The following is a 21152-nucleotide window of genomic DNA, read 5'->3' on the forward strand; positions in this document are numbered from 1 at the left end:
TCTCACACCCTGTAAAACTGTGCAATCCTCAAGGAACCTTGTTCCTTCTTCATGGATGAGTTTCCTTTATAGGAAAATTCCTCCAACTAATAGTGCACTGTCGCTACCTTTAATCTCAACTGGGTCTTTTTTTGAACTGACATGCATGAGTTATTTATGAGAGAATATTTAGTTATCTGGAGAACACTAGTTTCATGCATGCATGCATTAACTGACTGAACTCACAAGTAGTTCCTCCAATAGTTTGGAACTAATTTAATTGGATTTAACTTAGTTAACTGAGCTAACTAATTACAACTCAAATACAACTCATCCTTATCTCCCTAATTAAGGGATAATATCCTCAATCAAAGGAATAACTGTAGAATGAATTCACAAGACTTCTAGCTTGAATTTCTCCAACTAATTAACTCAGGATGAATTAATTAATTATTTTCCAAGCAACTAGTGAGACTAAATTCGAATTCTAATTCACAATTCTAATTCAAGGACAAAATAAAATTGGAATATACTGAATGTTATTTTTAGCATTTCTTGTTGCTATTTTCAACAAATGTTGAGTCTAACTTATAAGAAGTGGAAGAAGAGAACGCTATGACTGATGAATAAATAAAAGAAGAATAAGTAGTCGAACTAAACAATATGTGGGATGTTATCCTTCCAAATTAGTAAGAGCAAGAAGCTTTACCTGTTAGCGCCAGAAGTAAAGGGCCTGCTGATACAACTCAGTCAAATCAAAAGAGGAAAACTTGAACTCCTACTGCTAAAGAAAAGGAAATCAACAAAAAATCCTCTCCTAAAGCTTCATAGTTGATTCCATCTTCATCAAATCTTCCATCTACATCAAAGACCTTGGTAGTTACTGACACCATGGAGTATAACATTTTGGAAGACATGAAGAAGACTAGGGCTAACATTTCTCTTCATGAACTTAGCAAGCTAAAACAACATCAGAAAACTTTGCTTAGAGAACTAAATGTAGTTCCTACTTCACCCCCTACCTGCTTCTATTGTATCTCAAGTTGCTAAAGGCATGGGTAAACCCCTTACTCCTTCAAACAATATTGACCCTACAAATTATATTCTCATCTGTGACCAATCTCTCTCACACACACCTCCTTTCCTTCTAAATTATGAACTTTTCAATAGAAGCCTTTATAATTGTTTGATTAACTCAGAAACCTCTTCTAATATAATGTTGATAATAGTCTGTGCTAAGCTGAATGTCACTCCTCAAAAGTCTGTTGTTCATGTAGTTCAGCTTGATAGAACTAAGGTATAGGTCTTAGGGGAAATAAATTCAGTTAGTATTTGACTTTCCTCAAATCCCAAAGTCTTTCAGATAATTGATATGTTGGTCGCTGACATTCCTGAATTCTATAGTCTCATTCTAAGTAGAGACTGGTCTCAGAAATTTCATGGGTATTTTACCACAGACTGGTCTGACATGTGGCTTCCATATAATGAAAATCCAAATCAAATCTGAGTTGATTGAGAAAAACATATGAAACACACAATGACTGAATTTGAAGGTGATAATGAGTCTGTAGCATTCAATAACAACGTTATTGGAAACTATTCAGCCAAGTCATTTTTAGGTAACTTTAAAGCACATGGATCTCCCTTTTTGGATCACCTCATAGATTGAAAATGTTTCGTAGAGAGATGCTTCCAAGTGTAAGAATTTTGTAAATAAACTAGTAGTTAATACTTTATTTTGGACTTTATACCTTGATGGTTCTGAATCTAACAATGGTGCAGGCGCTGGTTGCATTTTAATCAACCCAGAAGGTGAAAAAACCATGTTGATGTGTAGACTAGAATTCAAATGTACAAATAATAATGCAGAATATGAGGCATTGGTTCAAGGATTATATAAAGCAATTGGCCTCGAGATCAAATATCTGCAGGTTTTTGGAAATTCAGAAATCATCATTAAACAGGTAAGAAATATTATTCACTGCCTTTCTGGACATCTTAAACATTATCAATCATTAGTCTAGGATTTTACATTTCATTTTTTGGCATTTAATATTTCTCCTATACCAGGAATGAAAAATGCTAGTGCAGATCTGTTAGTCAACACTGCATCAAAACTCATACTATTTGAGGATTATAGTCCTGATAGGTTTTCCATTGAGTTAATTTTTAGACCATCCATCCTTGACAATGTCACTAATTGGCGAGTCTTCAATGATGATTATGATATTGTAAATTTTCTAACATCAGAGGGGTCATATGATGACCAAATCATAGATGAAAACGAGCATGACCTTTAGTTAGAATAGAAAGCTGATGAAAATCCAATACCTAAATATGTAGTCAAGTTAGAAGATCTTTATGATCTTAAAGGTAGATTTAAGAAGGTATCTAATGCCCAAATCCAAAGCTCAACTCTGATATTTGAGTTAGTAAACCTTCGAATTGATGACAAAACTTAGAAAATTAATCTTGGCCTTGGTCTCTCCTCTGATGAAAGATCATCATTCATTCAATTGTTGAAGAAATACAAAGGTATATTTTCCTGGGATGATTCTGACCTCAAAAATTTTGATACCTCTATAATACAACACACCATTCATATTATCTCTAATGTTAAACCCGTGTAGCAGAAAATAAGGAAGATTCAACCAAACCTTGAAAGTAAAATTAAAACGAAGCTAAATAAATTGATAAAGGCTAGAATCATATTTCGAGTGAGGCATTTGAAATGGGTGTCCAATTTGGTGCCTGTTAGAAAGAAGAATGGTGACATTCGCATATGCATAGATTTCGGAAATTTGAATAAAGCATGTTAGAAAGACAATTTCCCTTTGCCAACCATGGAACAAGTGTTGCAATCAATAGCTGGTTCTGAACTCATGTCTTTTCTTCATGGGTTTTTAGGATATAACCAAATCCTGGTTCACCCAGATGATAGATTGAAAACAACATTCATAACTAAATGGGGAACATATGCTTAATATCATAAAGTACCTTTTGGTTTGATTAATGAATGTGCCACATTTCAAAGAGCTATTGATATATCCTTTAAAGGACTCATTAACAAATTAGTTGTTATTTACCTGGACGATATCATTGTCTATTCCAGGAAGAGAAGTAGTCATTTGAACAACCTCAAGCAGATCTTTGAATGATGTAAAAAATATGGAATCTCGCTTAATCCAAAAAAGTCTTATTTTTCCTTAAGCGAAGGAAAGATTTTAGGGTTTATCATATCGAAAAAAATTATTTATATTGATCCATAAAGGATTAACGAAATTGAAAAAATCCTCTTACCCCATAGTAAGAAATCCATGCAGTGCTTCTTTGGTCAGATAAATTTTGTAAATAGATTTTTCCCTCACTTTTTAGAGATAGTTTTACCTTTATAGTCTATGATTAAGAAAATTTCATTTTTCAAGTGGGGTCATAACAAAGGAGAAGCATTTGATTTAATCAATCAAGCTATTATTAATGCTCCCTCCTTGGCAACCCCAAATTTTTCCAATTAATTTTATTTTATATGCATTTGCATCAGAAACATCATATGATACCATTTTGACACAACTCAATGATCAGGAGATTGAAGCACCAATTTCGTTCTTTAGTCCAAATTTACAAAGTGCTGAGTTAAATTACTCTACTATGTAAAAATAGGCTTTTGTTGTCTTTAAGTTAATAAAGCACTTTAGATCATTTCTCCTCAAAACTCACACCAAAATCATAGTTCCCTTCCCAGTAGTAAGGAAATTACTAGTGCAAAGAGAAGTAGGAGAAAAAAGGGCTAACTAGGTAACCACACTACAAGAATATGATGTAGAAATTAGACCTGCTGAAATTGTTACAAGTCAAGGTTTGTGCAGAATGTTAGTTGGAGCATACAACTTACCAGAAGAAGAAGATTTAGGTGACATACAAATATCAAAGGTAAGCCTCAATGGTACTAAGTCTTAATATGATGATATCATCTTTTATTTAGAAAATGAATATGCCCCTAAGCAACTCAGTTACAAGAGAAAAATAGCTTTGAGATTAAAAGAAAAGAAATAAAAACTTTCCAATGATGTTTTATTTAGAAATAATTATGATTCTGTCTTACTAAGGTGCCTTGAAAAAACTGAGGCATAAAAGGTTTTAGAGGAAGTCCATGATGGACTAGCTAGTGGACATTTTGGCAATAGCGCATAAAACACTACATGCTAGCTATTATTTGCAAACCTTGTTCAAATATGCACACGAATATGTAAGGAAGTGCAAAACTTTTCGAACAGCTACTAGAAGACAAAGGAACCCACATTTCTGTTACATCTCGTTAACATTGAACAACCATTTGAACAATGGGGATTGGACATAATAGGTGAGATCATTCCTCACTCTTCAAAGAAACATAGATACATCCTTAGAGCAACCGATTACTTCACTAAGTGGGTGGAAGGATTCCACTAAAGGTAGCCAATTCTAAAAACATTATCCAATTCATTAATAAATTTATTATTACCAGATTTGGCCTACCAACTCCCTGATGTTTTACAATGCATCTTATTTCACACGAAATACTATGACATAATTTTCTCTCAAAATAGGTTTTAAACATAAGTATTCTACTAACTATTATCCTCTGGGAAATGGTTTATCCAGATCAACCAATAAAAACCTCATAAGGATCATTAAACAAACTATTGATCAGAGTCAAATAAACTGGCATAAATCTTTAACATTTACTCTATGGGCAGATTGGATAACACAGAAGGCCTCAACAGGCACTTCTCCATTTAATCTGGTCTATGGGAAAGAAGTTTTCCTTCCCATAAATGTAATTGTTCCCGCTCTGGCCCTAGTTAAATTTATTGAATAAACTCCTTCTTCTTCTTTGTAATCAAGGCAATCACAAATCCTCAAGCTCGAAGAAGAAAGAGAGAAAGCTAAAATCATACATGCCCATCATCAACAGTTAGTGAAATATTCCTTTGATGCAACTTTTGTAAGTCCTAAATTGTTTCAACTAGGATACCTTGTATTGAAGTGGGATAAATCACATGAGGAAAAAGGTAAACATACCAAACTCCAAAGAATATGGCTTCGACCATTTCAGATTGTAGAACAAATCAGCCCATCAACGTTTATATTGTAATATTTATCAAGCAAGAGAGATTCTCTTCCTGTGAATGGGAAGATTTTAAAGAAATATTTTTCATAGGAGATAACCTCTTCTATCCCTTGTACACTATTTACTTTACTTTTCCTAGGAAAATAAAATTTAAATAGTATTTACTTTTGGCTTTACAATAAAAAATCTCTCTTCAAATATTTTTATTTTTCACTTTTATAAGTAGATATTGTTAAGGACATAATTATAACATTTGAAAATTAACTAGGTTCTATCTCTCTGAAATCTTCTTGTTTCCACCAAAATTATTTATTCTTTGTGAAACCACAACTTTATAAAGTGTTGGAAATAATACTAGGGGGGGTGAATCAGTATTATCAGATGAATAATTTAATTTCCCAAACAGATTTGTATATGCCACTTCAGCTAAGTGAACTAGCGTGTATACATGACTTTACTTAAAGCAACCAGTGTATATGCAGAGAACTTTTGATTTACCCAATTTATCATGCATTGAACTTTAACCAGTGTATCAAAAATTTATTAGACAATGCAGTAAAATAAAAATAAAGCATCACACATAAGCAACACACATGAACACCAAGATATAAGGTGGAAACCCAATGTGGGTGAAAACCACTTGTCGCTGTCATCTCTGTCTTCTTTTAATAATAAAAAAATATGTTTACAATTTTGTACCTGTAGAAGGTTACAGCCTTCTCTCGTTCTCCAGCTTCTACTGGAAGGGATCTACAACCCCTTAACTCTTGTACTAGCTGATATGGTTACTAGTACGTAGGCTGCGACCTACAAAAGGTTACAACCTTCTTTCTTCCTCCAAGGATCACGTTATATAAATTTTCAGACTGGATCCATCAACAACATTATAACTGCAATTCAATCATCAAATACATCTGCATCAACCAATCACTGAAACTAAAACATCACTTTTTGAATCACCCATAATTGAATCAATCAATCACTTTGAAAGTCAATCTGAACAGTCAGAATACTACCACCAGAATACAGTGACCATAACCCAGAATTCTGTAACAACAAACAAAAACAATTGAAACATACTTTATTAGGTATATGCTACTTCCATGTGTCGAACCTTCGTGTATACGTGCTTTTATCAAAGCCAACCAACGTACACATCTGCAAATATTAATTCATAATTCTGTAGTTATTCCATACTTAAGTTATACCCAGATCATAATATTTACAGAACAACACATGTGTCAGTATTTAGATCTAGACTATACATGATCAAACCACATAATGATAATTCATTTCAAGCCTTAAGATCTCAATCCATCATTAGATATTATCCTTCACCAACCGCTGAGGTTCATCCTTGGTTCAGATCAAGCACAATACCATAAGCCAATAACCTGCATACTAGATCTCACACTTCATCAGATATTTGATATTTGCACACCTAGCCTAATGATCTTCTCCTCCTTTTATAGTTTTAGGCCTTTCTCAATACCATGGACCAAAACCACTTAGGACGAATACCTTGGACAAAATACTTAGGGTCAATACCTCGGACCAGTTACCTTGGACCAATACCATGGATCAAAATACCATGGACCAAATACCTTGGACCAAAAGCTTAGTTTTCCAAGATATACGCGCTTGTCCTTTTGTGAAAGTGCATGTGTACGTATACGCTACTTGTGTTCAGTGAACATGCGTGTATATGCACCTTGGTCAAGGTGAACCTGTGTATACCTCTCTTTCTTCATTCTTTGTAGTCTGATCTGTAATTCTTTGTTGTTAACCTGTTGTACTGTGATCTTTCATCTGAGTGGGTTGCCATCAAGGACAACACCTATATCATAATGCCAACATAAAGATACTTTTTCTCTATTGTCAATCAAGAAAAGTATCTTTAACAAAGTAAAGACTCTTTGCAGATAAGCATCTTTAACTCTATAATTGTCATCTAAGCTCTTGAGGTGTAAAGGATTCTCCCCATCCAGTAAAATTTTCTCTTTTTAGAGTTTAATTCTAAAATATAGTAAAACTTAAAACATAAGAGGTCTCATCAAGAGCCGACTTGCCATGTTCATAGGGAAATAATAGACTAACATTACCAATACTGCATATCAAAATAGGGTAATGACTTTAGATTATTTTAATCAAAAGACAATGGGTCTCATCACGAGCACACTTGTTCAGTTGAATCACAACCAGTGAATGGAATTGTCACCATTTGGCCACCAAACCAAGACAGTGACTTTTAAGTAATAAAAAAGAAAAAAATCCTAAAAAAAAAGGTTTAAAAAAGAAAAACAAGAGAATAAGTATATGATTCTGAATTTATCTCTAAAAATTGCACTCTTATCTTGATGGGATACTAAATCATTGATGGTTAAAAGGTAACACTATCGAGGCTATAGATGCCTGTGGGCAGCTAAGGCTCTACCTATGACAATGAGTACATCTAGAATCCAATGTGTAAGAGCCCCCTACTTTATCTTTAAAACAAATTAAAGACTAATACAGACAAAGGGATTTTTCATTTTGAAGAGGATATCAAATGAATTGTAATTAGGTGAGTTTGTTTTCTTATTCGGAGAAATGTTACTTATCATAAATTTCATGCAATTCCAACTTTGTGACTAGGCATTATCGCTTTATCACAAATCATTGGACATTAAATAACAAAGGTTAATTAACAATCAGAATCTGTGAATTGCGATAAAAGGGATTGCCGTAATAGACCTATGGTATCATTGAACTTTTCATTAAATAAGGCTTAAAGCATTTCTTATGAAATAAAGTACTTATCGTTAGCACATACCGACATTCATCAAATCACAAAAAAAACAATACTTTTTGATATGTGATTCGCGATATTGCGATACGATAAGTAAAACGCTTATCGCATCGCAACTTTTACTCAAACACCAAACATGTGAACTATGAAAAATTTTCAAAATGCGATGTGATCCAAACCCGATGGAATTATGAAAATTGTTATATCTTAGATCAAGTTTTACATATAGTAAACAACTACTTTATGGAATAATTATTTATTTAATCCAAATGAACGCAAAAGGGTAAAAAGTATGTCTCTCGCATCGCATATCGTAAAACACTAAATCACGTAGAAATGGTACATAACTGATATTGCGATTTGTGATATTGCAATAATTACCATTAACCACAATTGAATCATCGACATCGCACACTTTAACTCATAAACTTGAAGTATCACTAACAAATTTGTGATGTGATGGTTTACATGAGTCATAAAAGAAATCACAGAAATGCCTTAATGCATAATTAATGAGTTTTAATGGAATTTATGTTTAAAACGACTCGAGTAGATTTGATATCTTTCAACTGTATTTTCAAAATAAAAGCTTCTTCCCTGTCATCTTTTAGAATTAACTGTCTCATTGCATTTTCGTTGTCATTTCCACTCTGTGTGTTTATTCGATGATCTCCATTTCTCAATTTCAGGGAATCTCCGAAGGAAAAAATGCTTGAAAAGATGGTGAAGAAAGGAAAAGTTACTATGTATGAGAATTCGGATATGCACCCACTCTTCTCTGATACCACCTGCAATAATTTAGACGGCAAGACTACATAATGGGAAGGCAGGTATAACTTACTAGAGGGAGAGAAACCTAGACCACTGGAAACTAAGGCGACAACTGATGCTGAAGAATCATATGAGGCTTCCTACTTTGAGGTAGCATATTCGTTTCTACACAAAATAGTTACAAAGCCCAAGATATTACCATACACAGATATGGTGACATGGGTAATTGACAACGTGGATATCTCAGATAGCACTTTCAGAAATTCAAGACATGAAGTTATGGGATCTTTCACTCCTGACAACTTGTGCCAGATGTACCATCTACTAGAGCCACAAAATCTCTATGATAAAGGTTTTATTGAACATTTTCCCACAGAAAATGAGGAACCAATGGAAGTTATGAAGAACTGGAGGTTTGGCTCTAGCAAATTCAAAAGGGAAAAATCCGGTATGTACCAAATTTCACCCCTCTCGGCTCCACACAAATTCACAGTTGTGATGATGTGCGAAATATTTGGGAAGGATGATACTACCAAATTTTCTATAGAGGGGGTTCCATTGATTGATTCAGTTGTTAACGTAATGATTATGAATTATAGTCCTGTTTTGTCAGATAATTTAGCTATGGCTATTAGGGACTATAAACAAAAGACAATTATGTAGACATGAACTATTCCCCCTTTTTACATGAGTGCTTATGTAATGGATGCCATATGTTTTTGCTCACAATTTACAAACATGGGTTGGAAGTGGAATATAAAAACCCTATCCCCATCCATTTGTATCATAAAATTTTGTTGGAATCGTAGTTCAATTCCCATTTTTACAAAATTTGCCATGCTATTATGTTACCCATTTATCAAACAATTTTTGATAAAACAACCCCTAAGCTTTCCAAATAGGCAAAGATAGACTTCTTTCCATTCGAAATTTGGTTTGGAGAAGAAACATTTACTTATATCAGATTTTTTGGGAGCATTTCATCCCCACATGTCCTTCCATGTTATGTTCCAGACAAACTACTGGCAAGAGATATTGCTTACCAGATTGTAGCGGATGGTTTAACCAAATCCCTAAAGGAAATGAATAAGTCCATTTGGCCAAACATTCCATTGTAATGTGGCACTTTCGCACTGTGTGATTTTGGGCACGTAGTGAAAGAAATAAATAATATTACATATCTAAAACTAGCCACAATTCTAGGTCAACAGTTTGACCCAATCGATGTTGCCAAAGATTTCACTACCATAGTTAAAGTCAAGCAGTTTACACATGAGGAGGATCTGTTTGATGGCCTCTTCCAAGGAGCTGAATCATTTATACTGGTCTTACATTTAGCATCGGTAAAATTAATCCTAGAAGACATCAACTATTTTCATGTATACATAAATAAAAGATTGTTAAAGGTCCCATTAGACTTGTTACAAATTGAACATATAAGAGAACCTACTCCTAACGTGAGCCTGGAGGAAAATTTTGAGCATAATTCTGATGAAGAATCACAAGAGAACTCAACTCAGGGGTCAGAACATTCAGAGCAACAATCTCATAATGAAGAAGAAATTCTTAATAATACTCCTTAGAAAAATAAAGAAGAAAATATTGAGGAAACAACCAAAAAAGCGCCAAGAAACATATAGAGGTTCACTCTACATCAACACAAACAGAGAATATTCTAGTTATCGATCTAGATAAGGAATGGGAGAAATTCAATCAAAATATCCAAATAGGGGCATGTCTTGAGGGGACACCCGGATTCCAAACCCCAAAATAGACACAATATGAAACCAATCCATAGATGACAGTGCAAGGAGTTAGAAACACTCAAGATATTGAGGTCATCCCAACTTTTCCCACTTCTGAAATTGTCTTAAAAATTGAAGAAATACCTTCGCTAAACATATTTTACAACCCTACATGCAAGGCCGTGGTAAAACGACAAAGAAAGAAGAGGAAGTTAGACACAACAATGGTTGCAACTCTTGATATTGAATGAATCGAAGTTGTATGGAAAGACACTCCTATTGATCGATCCGATAACCTTACAAATTTATCACAATTTGCAGGTGCCTATGCCACGACAACCATTGATAAAGCAGCAGAAGTCTAACTTCTTCTTAAAGAAAAATAACATAGAATACAACTGCTGGAACATCAATTGGAACAAGAAAAACAGAGTACCAATCGAGAAGCGGAACTGTAGGTAGCAGAACTTCAAATGGATTTTGAGCAAATGAGGTTACAACACCATGCAAGCATGTCAGAGAAACACTCACAGATTTTCCAAATGCAGGCTATGGTAGACAGATTCAAAGATAACCCTCAAACAAATGAGTTCATTAAAGAGGAACTCAAGCTAAATTCTCTGTTGACACAACAAGAAGAGATGTTCTGCCGAAATATCTCACAGATCAATCCATACTGTGAAAAGAGTAATAAAGTGACTAACCAAGTGATTGATCTAAGATTTGAATATGAACAAATCTATAAAAAGATTTTAGAATTTATTTCCTGGCAGGAATCTGATGAGGGAAGAATACTTGATCTGCCAAAGATAGAAGAATTCCATAAATACGTTCTATTTGCAGATTGGTACACACAGATAAAACAAGCAGAAAGCGAAATGACAATAGCCATAGGTACAACAAACAACATAATTGAGGCCATCAATGAAAATCTTCACAGTGCCAACCTTGTTAAAGAATGCATACAAGGAGCTCTCCCAAAAATCAGATAGCTAGAACAATAGTGGAAAGAAACAACCCAAATCAGAGAGGAAACGATCAAACAACTGCCCAAACTTGATTGAGAGGCATACTAGAAGTATTTGGTAAAACCACATAGCTAACGGATGACTCTACGATGCCTAACTAGTTCTTCACAAAAAATGGTGCCACCTCTCTCAGATGTCATATTCATAGGACAATTAAAACATACAATTGTCGAGCCACCCCAGGTGAAACCAATGATGGATATTTGCAACTTCAAGGACCAAGTAGTCGACTAAGACAATTCAATTTGAAGAAACTTATCATCAGTTTATTTTTCTATTTTAGTTTATATCTTTATACTTCAAGGAAGATTGTTTGAAACCTCCTCAGCTATTTATGTAATAATCTATTTTTGAAACATGTAGTATAGTATTTAAACATCTCTCATGTGTTTAGACAGAGATCCAAGATTTTATCAGAAAACACTTTGTAATAGATTTCACTTTTGTAATTTTGCAGTTTCTTTGATGAGATAATTGGAACGAGATCTGAATTTTCTTTAATATTGAAGTATAATCTACTCAAATTGCACTCATGTACTCTTATGGCATATCAAGTTGAAAAGAGGCAAAACAACATTGCTAATTCCATGAGTAGGACCTTTTATATTTGGTACTATTATCTTTATGATTAAGTTTTATTTATGAATTGGCATTGATCTTTCTTTATTTCTCCTATGTATGAAAATCTGAGTTATAGTTTTACATTATTGCCGTATTGTATGATATTTCAACTTTGATTCCTTATTGAATACATGAACAATTACAATATGCGATAAATTTTTCTCAAATTGTTTTGTCTAACTATTTATCCAAAACAATTATTATTCACAATTTCATTTCTTTTAGAAGTTGAATAATCTTCATTACAAGTTCCTTTAAGATATCTTTGTAAATTTCATATCTTAAATTATTCTCGGGCATATATATAATAAGATAAATAATAGAATTAGTAGATGCATGTGTTTATTGTTTATATTAGATCATTTTTAGGTAAATCATTTTTCACTATATCTTATATCAACCCAACCCCATTATCATATCAATTCATTATGTGAAATTGGTCCCATTATCCCTAGTTGAAGCCACCACACCAAACGGAAAAGGAGCTACTTTCAAGGTCTGGACCGGGTGGTTATCCCCTATATTGCTGCAATGTAATTTTGGGTCTTCAAAAAGACTGCACAATGTGCAATATCTAAGGGTCGAAGAAGGAAGATTGCAGATTTGAGGGAGATAATGAGACAACCGTTAAGGCTTACTCACTAAAAATGCACTATGCATAGTTCCAGGAGATAGGAAGGCGCAATATTGCAGATTTGGGGAACTCAGTGAGAGAGTGAGGAAGGCTTTCTCACTGTGATTGCAAAATGCGTAATTTAAGGAGGCTAGTGACTTAGTATTGTGTAGTTGAGAAATTAAACAAGGAAAATAGGAAGGAATTACTCAATGTTATTCCATAGTGCACAACTATAGGAGTGCAATGACTATGAAGTTTGGAAACTCAGTGAGACAGAGAGGCTAGATTGCTGACTAAAATTGTATAGTGAGCAAAAGAGACTAGCTGGAGAGGAAAATTGTGGGGCTTATGAAGGGAGGATGCTAACTGAGCATTGTGACTACACAATGTGCAGTCCTTGGAGGTAGTGATTGCACAATGTACAATTCCAAGAGGTAGGATACGCTGATGAGGCCTGAGATAGCACAATGTGAAATTTACGGAGGCAGACGAGAGAGAGGTTGATCGGGGATGGATCATGTTCATAAAAAAACTAAGTGTGTTACCAAAGAGCCAAGATATCGAACCAAAAGATGACTTGAACATGATCACACACTCATATACGATATAACACTCTACAATGAAGCATTCACCGCCAAAAATCTACATGACCCCATTGAAACGATAGTAGAAAAACACTTAATTCCAAGTGCAACACATAAGATACACTTTGCGACACAAGTGGTGACACTAATGAAACATTTCTCATGTCTTATGGAATGGGTATAATGCATCTCTCTATGATAGATAAACTATATTAATGCAAGAGAATTCATAAAAAATTTCCTTAAAGAATGCACAAATGACTCACTTTAACTAGATGTGACACTTCCCTAACCAAAAGACGACACTCACAATAGTAATAAAAAGTGAAAACAATACTTGCAAAGGCTAAATAAAGTGAAAGTGACACATGTCAAAGAAAATATAAAGTGAAAAGGACACTTGCTAAAGTGATTTTTGTGAAAGAAAATTTGTGTAGTTGTGACAACTGAGAAAAACCACTAGAATGCTAGTATAATTGCAACCAATGTGAGAGGGATTGTTAAGTGATATTGCACACTCACTATCAATAGGTTGTGCAGTGAATTTTCCTTACGGATTACATGGTCACTGTAAAAAGAAATTGCGCAATCGTTACCTTCAATAGTTGTGCAATGCCTATCTAAGATTGCATAGAAAGGAGTTCCTTCATGAATTCATCAAGGACTGAGCATGTGTGAGCAAGTGACTTTGACACTTAGAATCAGAGAAGAAGACCTGAGCAATTTGCAAAACATCAACTTACCATTAAGTCACTGTAACTCATAAGGGATGACAAATCATAAGATCATAAGTAGGCTTAAAATTAAAGTCTAAGAAAAATTTTGGAAGTTGTTGTCACAGTGAGAACATACTCTAAGAAATATTCAAGTCCCTTTGATGAGTTGTGGGCATGTGCATTTTGGAATAATCAATGATATAAGTAAAATATGACACTGGATTAAATGAGAAGTCTCTAGCATTTCTAGCTTAAGTCAAGAAGTTTAAGAAAGGAAAGTTTGGGAAGTCCAAGAAGAAATAGATGTCCAAGGTTCAATGCTTTAAGTGCAATGAATATGGGGACTATAAGAGGGACCATCCAAGCCAACAAAACAACAAGAGAAAGGAAGGAGGTGAGGGTCACGTAGTTGTAGTAATGGGAGAACCTTAGAAGAAGTTGAAGAAAGAAGAAGTAAAATGTATTTACCATTAAAGAAGGCATCTTGGTTATCGGGTTCTTAATATTTCCTTTAGAATAGAATGTATTGTTGTTTACTAACATCATAGAGCAAAGCAAGTGATAGTAGCATATGTAAAGTCTACTTGGCTAAGTTGCTTTGCAAGAATCATCTAGTATTTAAGAAGATAGATAGCACATTTTTTATATTGCTCATCCAGGAATTATCTAACATTACGTTAGAGGTAGTCATCTTGCTAAGGTGGACCATCATGATCATGTAACAACCATCATTTTGGAGGTTCTTGGTAGAAGAATTATAACAAGTTTAGTATACATTCCATGTAACATGGAAACAATACTCTGAAGGGATGAAGGAATGTAATGGATCAGATTGTAGGAAATATATATATATATCTATATCTATATATATATATATATATATATATATATATATATATATATATATATATATCTATATCTATATATATATATATATATATATATATCTATATATATATATATATATATATATATATATATATATATATATATATATATATATAGATATATATAGATATATATACACATAGATATAGATATATGTATGTATGTATGTATGTCTAGATTATGAAATAAGAAGTATAGGAAAACACATTGAAAGTGACTCTTAGATAACATTCATATGGGACGAATCTTGTGAAATGCTTTGTATTCTTATAAGAAAATAATTTCACTTACTAAAGAATATATAAAGAATTAATACTTTCTTTAGACTAGAATAATGATAAAAATTCAAGATAATATTTGAAAGTAAAGGTTGTAACTTGGTAATTGAGTGCGGTCCTTGGGCACTCTAATGCATGAAGGAAGATTCAAGTGGAGATGGAACATAAGGATGTTGATGTCTGGATGAGAAGGTCATTTGGATGAGGTAAGTATGATTTTAAGTTTTGTTGGCTATCTTGTTAACATGTTTTTTTGCAACCTCGAAGGATGTTGTAGGAATACATGATGACATCTGAGGCAATTTTAGTTGTATGAATGAAAATGTATGAAGAATATTGAGGAACGCTCAATATTTGGTACGTAGAGATTATTAAGTCAAGATGTGCCCATCCTGGGATTGAAAGGTAGATGTTAAAGGAGATAACTTGAAGGTCAAAGGAGATCACTTTCATGAAGAAGCAATGATCAATCTTGAAGATTGGGAAGGTTCACTATAATTCCTTCATTTATGATTTCGAGGATGGAAGTTATGATAAAATTTCCTAGATCTTGTCACAACATTGAAGAGTGAATATAACTCCATGCTACCTTGAAATGAAGTAGGCTCAATACAATGATATGTAGAGAAAAGAGGGAACCAGACAACTATGCAAAATTTCTAGTTGATACTCCTAAGAAGACAAAATATAAGGCTTGTGGTGTTGACTTTCTGAATAGAAAGAAAGTCTAGAATATCCTCTGTATTTGAGAGGGAGTAAAGGGTCTTGTTGAAAAGGAGCAAGGAACTATTCCTTAGTCAAGAAGTAATAATGATATCATCTCTAGTTGAGATGGAGTGATGTTGTAGATCACATGTGCATTCTCTTCTTGAGGTAATGAAGAGAGAATGTTGGAGGATTGGATAAGCATCTATGGTTTCCTTAAGGATAAAGAATCCAAGAAAGGAAAGGTACTAATTCACTATTTGAGGATAGGAAAATTATCCATGATAAGAGTGGTAAAAGAGGAAAAATATTAGATATCAGTCTTTTAGATTAATCACATCGATAGGATTTGGTCAACGTTTCGAACCAACTAATGTGGTTCATCGTCAGGACAAGATGAGAAATAAATTGATCTGAAGGAATAAATAGCATGGATACATCATTGCCCAGAGTTAGTCATTGAAAATTAGCCGTTGGTTAATTTGTTACTGAGGAAATATTGCTTAATATCAAGTTAAAAACTAGTTGTTATGTGATAATTAAATATTTTATTTCGATATTATAAATAGATTATTTAATAATATCAAGTTCTATAATAATAATTTTATCTAAAAATAATTAATTTTAATAATATAATTTGTTAGTGTTTGACTTATTCAAGATAAATTTGATAATATTTCAAATTAAAATATTATTAATTTCTATAATAAGAATATTATCTATTAAATTGTTTAATATTTAGTTAGGAAGTAGCTGTTATGTAATAATGAATAAATATTTTATTTCGATATTATAAATTGATTATTTAATAATATTAATTTTTATAATCATGTTATCTAAAAATAATTAATTTATATAATGTAATCTATTAGGGTTTGATTAATCCAAGATAAATTAGGTTTAGGAATAATTCAGATTAAAGTATTTAGATTTCATTAAAAGTTAATATTATTAAGACTATTATTAATATGACCATAATTTGTTAGAGGAAAACTTATCTTGTTTATATAGGAGGATGAATGAGATAATTTTAAAGGTTTACAAGATGAATATTAAAAATTCAGGATAAGTTAGGTCAACCATTTAGATCAGAAAATTAATACAGAAACAAGGGGGGATAAACCCTAAAGACGAAAAGGGAGAATCAGAAAAATGAATAGGGGAAAGGAAAGGGATGGAAGGAAGAGTCAAGAGGAGAGAGCTGGAATCCAGCTTTTACTTAATTTCCAACCATCATCCCTATTAAGGTTTCTGGCATGCCTCTCAATTTCAATCACTTCCTTGAGTTTCTTGTGGTGGAAATGATCAACCCTAGCAATGACTTTGGATTCTTCAATGCAGACATGGTGTTTCAATTTCTCTGCATGTTTGGCAAGGGTTGATGTGCGGGATCAATTCTGTCCAATGTTAGCAACATATTCGATGGTTCTCTACATAATAGACCTTCCTATTTCCCCATTGTAGGGGATACCACAGGAACAAGGGATAAGGTAGACTCCTTTCATGTCTCTAGGGTCAATAGGGTCCTTTATGGATCTAAGGGAATTTTTAATGGTTTTGATAGGTTTGAAAGAGGAAGAGATATTCATCTTCTTAAGAACATGGGCAATCCTATTGATGGTTCCTTGGATATACGAGAGACGAACCTTAGAGACAGGATCAACTCAGGAAATTTTAACTCTGGGCGCTTTGCTCGATTTGTGAAAGGCCTTGAGGCTTTGGGGTCTGTTATACCAATTATTTTTAAAAACTTGAAGAAGATGAGATTTCCCTTGATCAAGGTGGCTATCATCAGATATTATTAGAGCACTTATGATGGAGATCCAAGATAGGAATAGTCCGTAAAGGACATACCTTGTGAGAATTCAGATAAGGTATGTGCCTCATAGGGTTAGTGAAGTATCACACATAAAGCTTCCCAACATAATTGTCTCAAATCAGGTTGAACTTGTTAAGATAGCCCTCAATGTAAGTGCTAGTTATATTAATGATTCTTATAGTTGGTTTATCAATCTGACTCTTCTTATGAGAACTCTTCCTTTTGAGAATTATGTTGCATTAGTTGTACAATTATGAATACCTCCATAGTTAAGAGACAATGTTGAAAATGTAACTAGTTTTGGTCATCATAATGGTTGTACTCATTTCAATATTTATACTTAGTAATGGAAAAAAGACAAAAAGAAAAAGTTATTATTATTAAAGTATGGGAGTCCATGCTTCTTATTGATGGTCTTCTAGGTAAAAGCATGTTCTTCATGCTTATAGGGTTTGTTAGGTATTAGGATTTATCATCATGAGTGAAAGGAGTCAACATCATGTCCTAGAAACTCCAAAAGTACATATTGGCCTTCGAAGCTTTAAGTTGACCTAAAGGAGGTAATTCAACCCCTTAGAAAGGCTATATAAAGAAGTAGTTTGATCTCTCAAGAAAGAATTCGATCCATAACTCGGAAGTTGGAAGAAGGAAGAGTGCATGTGTAGAAGAGAAGATAAATCCATAGTGGGAAGAAAAATTCCTGGTTTTGGGCTCCATCTCTCTCACATGTGTGAAATATAGGGTTTCTAGAGCTTCCTAAAAGGGTCAAAATTGCATATTCAAGTTGTAGGAAGAGAAAGTATTATGCTTGGATCTGGTTGACCTTGGGAAGACTTTATTTTCTCAAAGGAGGATAGATGGAAGAGTTGGCTTAGAGTTTTTTAATAGTTGTTGTAGGATCAGAGTTGCAGAAGAGTTGAAGTGTTGAATTTGGCAAGTCGAAGTTGTTGTTTTGAAATTGGTTGAAGCAAGATAAAGAAAGACTTGTTAGAAGGGTTGACTTGGTAATTGGAGAAGGAATTGGTCTAGAATTGGGTCTTTGTTGTCTCATTGGAATCATATTCTAGAAGAAGAGAAGAATTTTTCAGGTTTTCTCCTTCGAGGGGTTTTGTCGTAGCTAATACCCTAATTTTTGTGTCCTTTCTTGTTACTGTTACCTTCATGATATTTGTTTGATGAAAAGATCTAACTAAAGAACATAAGAAGATCAACAAAGTTCACAAAAAAGTATTGAGGTTAAGGAAAATTGTCTAATAAGTTGCCACTTTGAATTTTCTATCAGGACCAAGGATTAAAATAGGTTGTTTTGAGGTTCTAGGCACTTTTTGGTCTTTTTGGGCTATCTATCTATAGTTATCTGGCCCGATTTGTCTATTTGTAATGTATTTCTATTTCTATTTTTTGGCCAAGAAATATGGTAGGATTGCTACCAATAGTGTTTTGTGTTCAGGATCCTCATGATGTAAATATAACATGAATTAATAAAAACATTTGACTTAAAAAAAAATAAAAAAAATAAAACAAAAACAAAAACAAAACAAATAACTAAAAAACACTATTACATTGTCACTTTTCATTCTAAATTTTTATTTCATCATTTTTCATTGTTCAAATTATTAACAGTCTCTATCATCTCTACAAATTTGGATAACTCAAAAAATTTAAAACTAAAATGACCTTATTAATCTTACACATATTTAGCATATTCAAAATTATCAGAATAATTAGATCTTCCATGCCTGCAAAGGACTAAAACCAGGTTATATCCATTGTAACCCCATATCTATAAAGTACTGAGAGGGATCAAATCTATGGAGGTGAAAACCTTTCCTAAAGTTTGTGTAATGTCCCCAATTCTGTGAGCATGAGAATATTGTTCATGTTTTTCTAACTATCTTCTTTAGACTAGCAAGAGTAGAAATTACTAGGAGTTTTTCCTAATTGTCTCATATATTATTATTATTGTTATTATTAAGGGAAAAATCAATATTATTATTAGGGTAGGAAAAGATACTTAGAGGAGAAATTGCTTCATCAATAAAACTGTAATAAAGTGACTTCTAGAAGCTTGGATAAAAGTTGGAAGAAGTTATAAATAGAGTAGGATGGCCACTCCTCATTCATTTTATCTTTTGATTTCTTATTGTTATTGAAAAAATCTCAAGCAAGTTTCAGACTGAGGCTTTTGAGTGCGATTCTAACACTAGTTTCGATAGATCTTATTTTCACCCTAGCTAGACCCTAGCTAGAGCAGTGGATCTTATTGCCACCCTAGCTAGACCCTAGCTAGTATTTGTTGAATTTCGGTGGACACCCTTGATGCCCTAGTTGGATTTCTATGAATTGTTCATATTTCATTGAGTAAATTTTATTACAGGTGAATTAGATAAATTCATTGTTGATTTGTAGGAGGATCCTTTTTCTCCAATGAGGTCAAGTTCTCGTAGAGATCGTTATTCTTTAGGGAGGTTGTTTGCTAATTTTTTTGTAGACTCACTAACGGCCTAGTTGTCATTTAGATTACTTGTTAAGAGGCGTAATTTTGTTAGGCATCACTATCATTATCAAAGATACAAATTTCATATGGTTTTTGTAGAGCGTCAATATTGATAAAGGTAGAATTCTATTCGAAGTGACAAATTGATACTACTAGGAGTCAGAGATTATTAATTTTGCCAAGGGCTAAATTATATCTTTCAAGCTTGAGGCCGAAACGTAGAGTTGTAGGGAGGCTAAATAGACCCATGTCAAGGAGATAAATTGCAATTCCAGAGATCAAGTTTTGTGGTAATTCCCTCGGTGTAAGAGATCAACATACTAAAGATTATTTCTACCCCTTTTGTTTATATCAGGAAGATATTTCAGGAGATATTAATCTTTGAAGACCTTATCATAATGAATTGAAAATTATATTGTTCAAAGGAGGAGTACTTCAGCTAGGGAGGCACACGTTATTGGAGTTTATTATTGTATTTACTAAAGATCTATCTCTAACAAAGAATGAAAAGGAAAAAACACACAGATAATCAACTCAAACAATGCTATGGAGCGAACTTCCATTCTCATCATTCAAAATCAGTTAAATAAACTACATATGAGAAAAGGAAACAAACAACAATAAAAGGCTTGACAAAGTTCCAACTAAACTCAATTAAAGTCAAGTGAATCAAAACTTAATATGACACCTAGTAGATAATGAGATTAATTCTCTTATTGCCACCTCCAAATCACAAATGTTACAAGTATTGGCACTTACAATGCCTAATTTATCTCTTTGAGCTTGAAATAGATTTTTACCCAATAGACTTGTAAAAATATCAATAAGTTGATCTCATGAGCCACAAAAATAAAGTAAGATATCTCCATTTTTGACAAGCTCACGAGTAAAGTGAAAATGTGTGTCAATATGCTTACTCTTTTTGTGAAAGACATGACTTTTTGATAAAGAAATTGTAGAGTTGTTATCACAGAAAAAAGGAGTTGGCTCCTTCTGAACATTTGAAA

Source organism: Pinus tabuliformis, chromosome 4_2 (assembly GCF_031772625.1).
Source record: "Pinus tabuliformis cultivar Carrire ecotype Pingquan chromosome 4_2, CPIR1, whole genome shotgun sequence".
NCBI classification, from domain to species: domain Eukaryota; kingdom Viridiplantae; phylum Streptophyta; class Pinopsida; order Pinales; family Pinaceae; genus Pinus; species Pinus tabuliformis.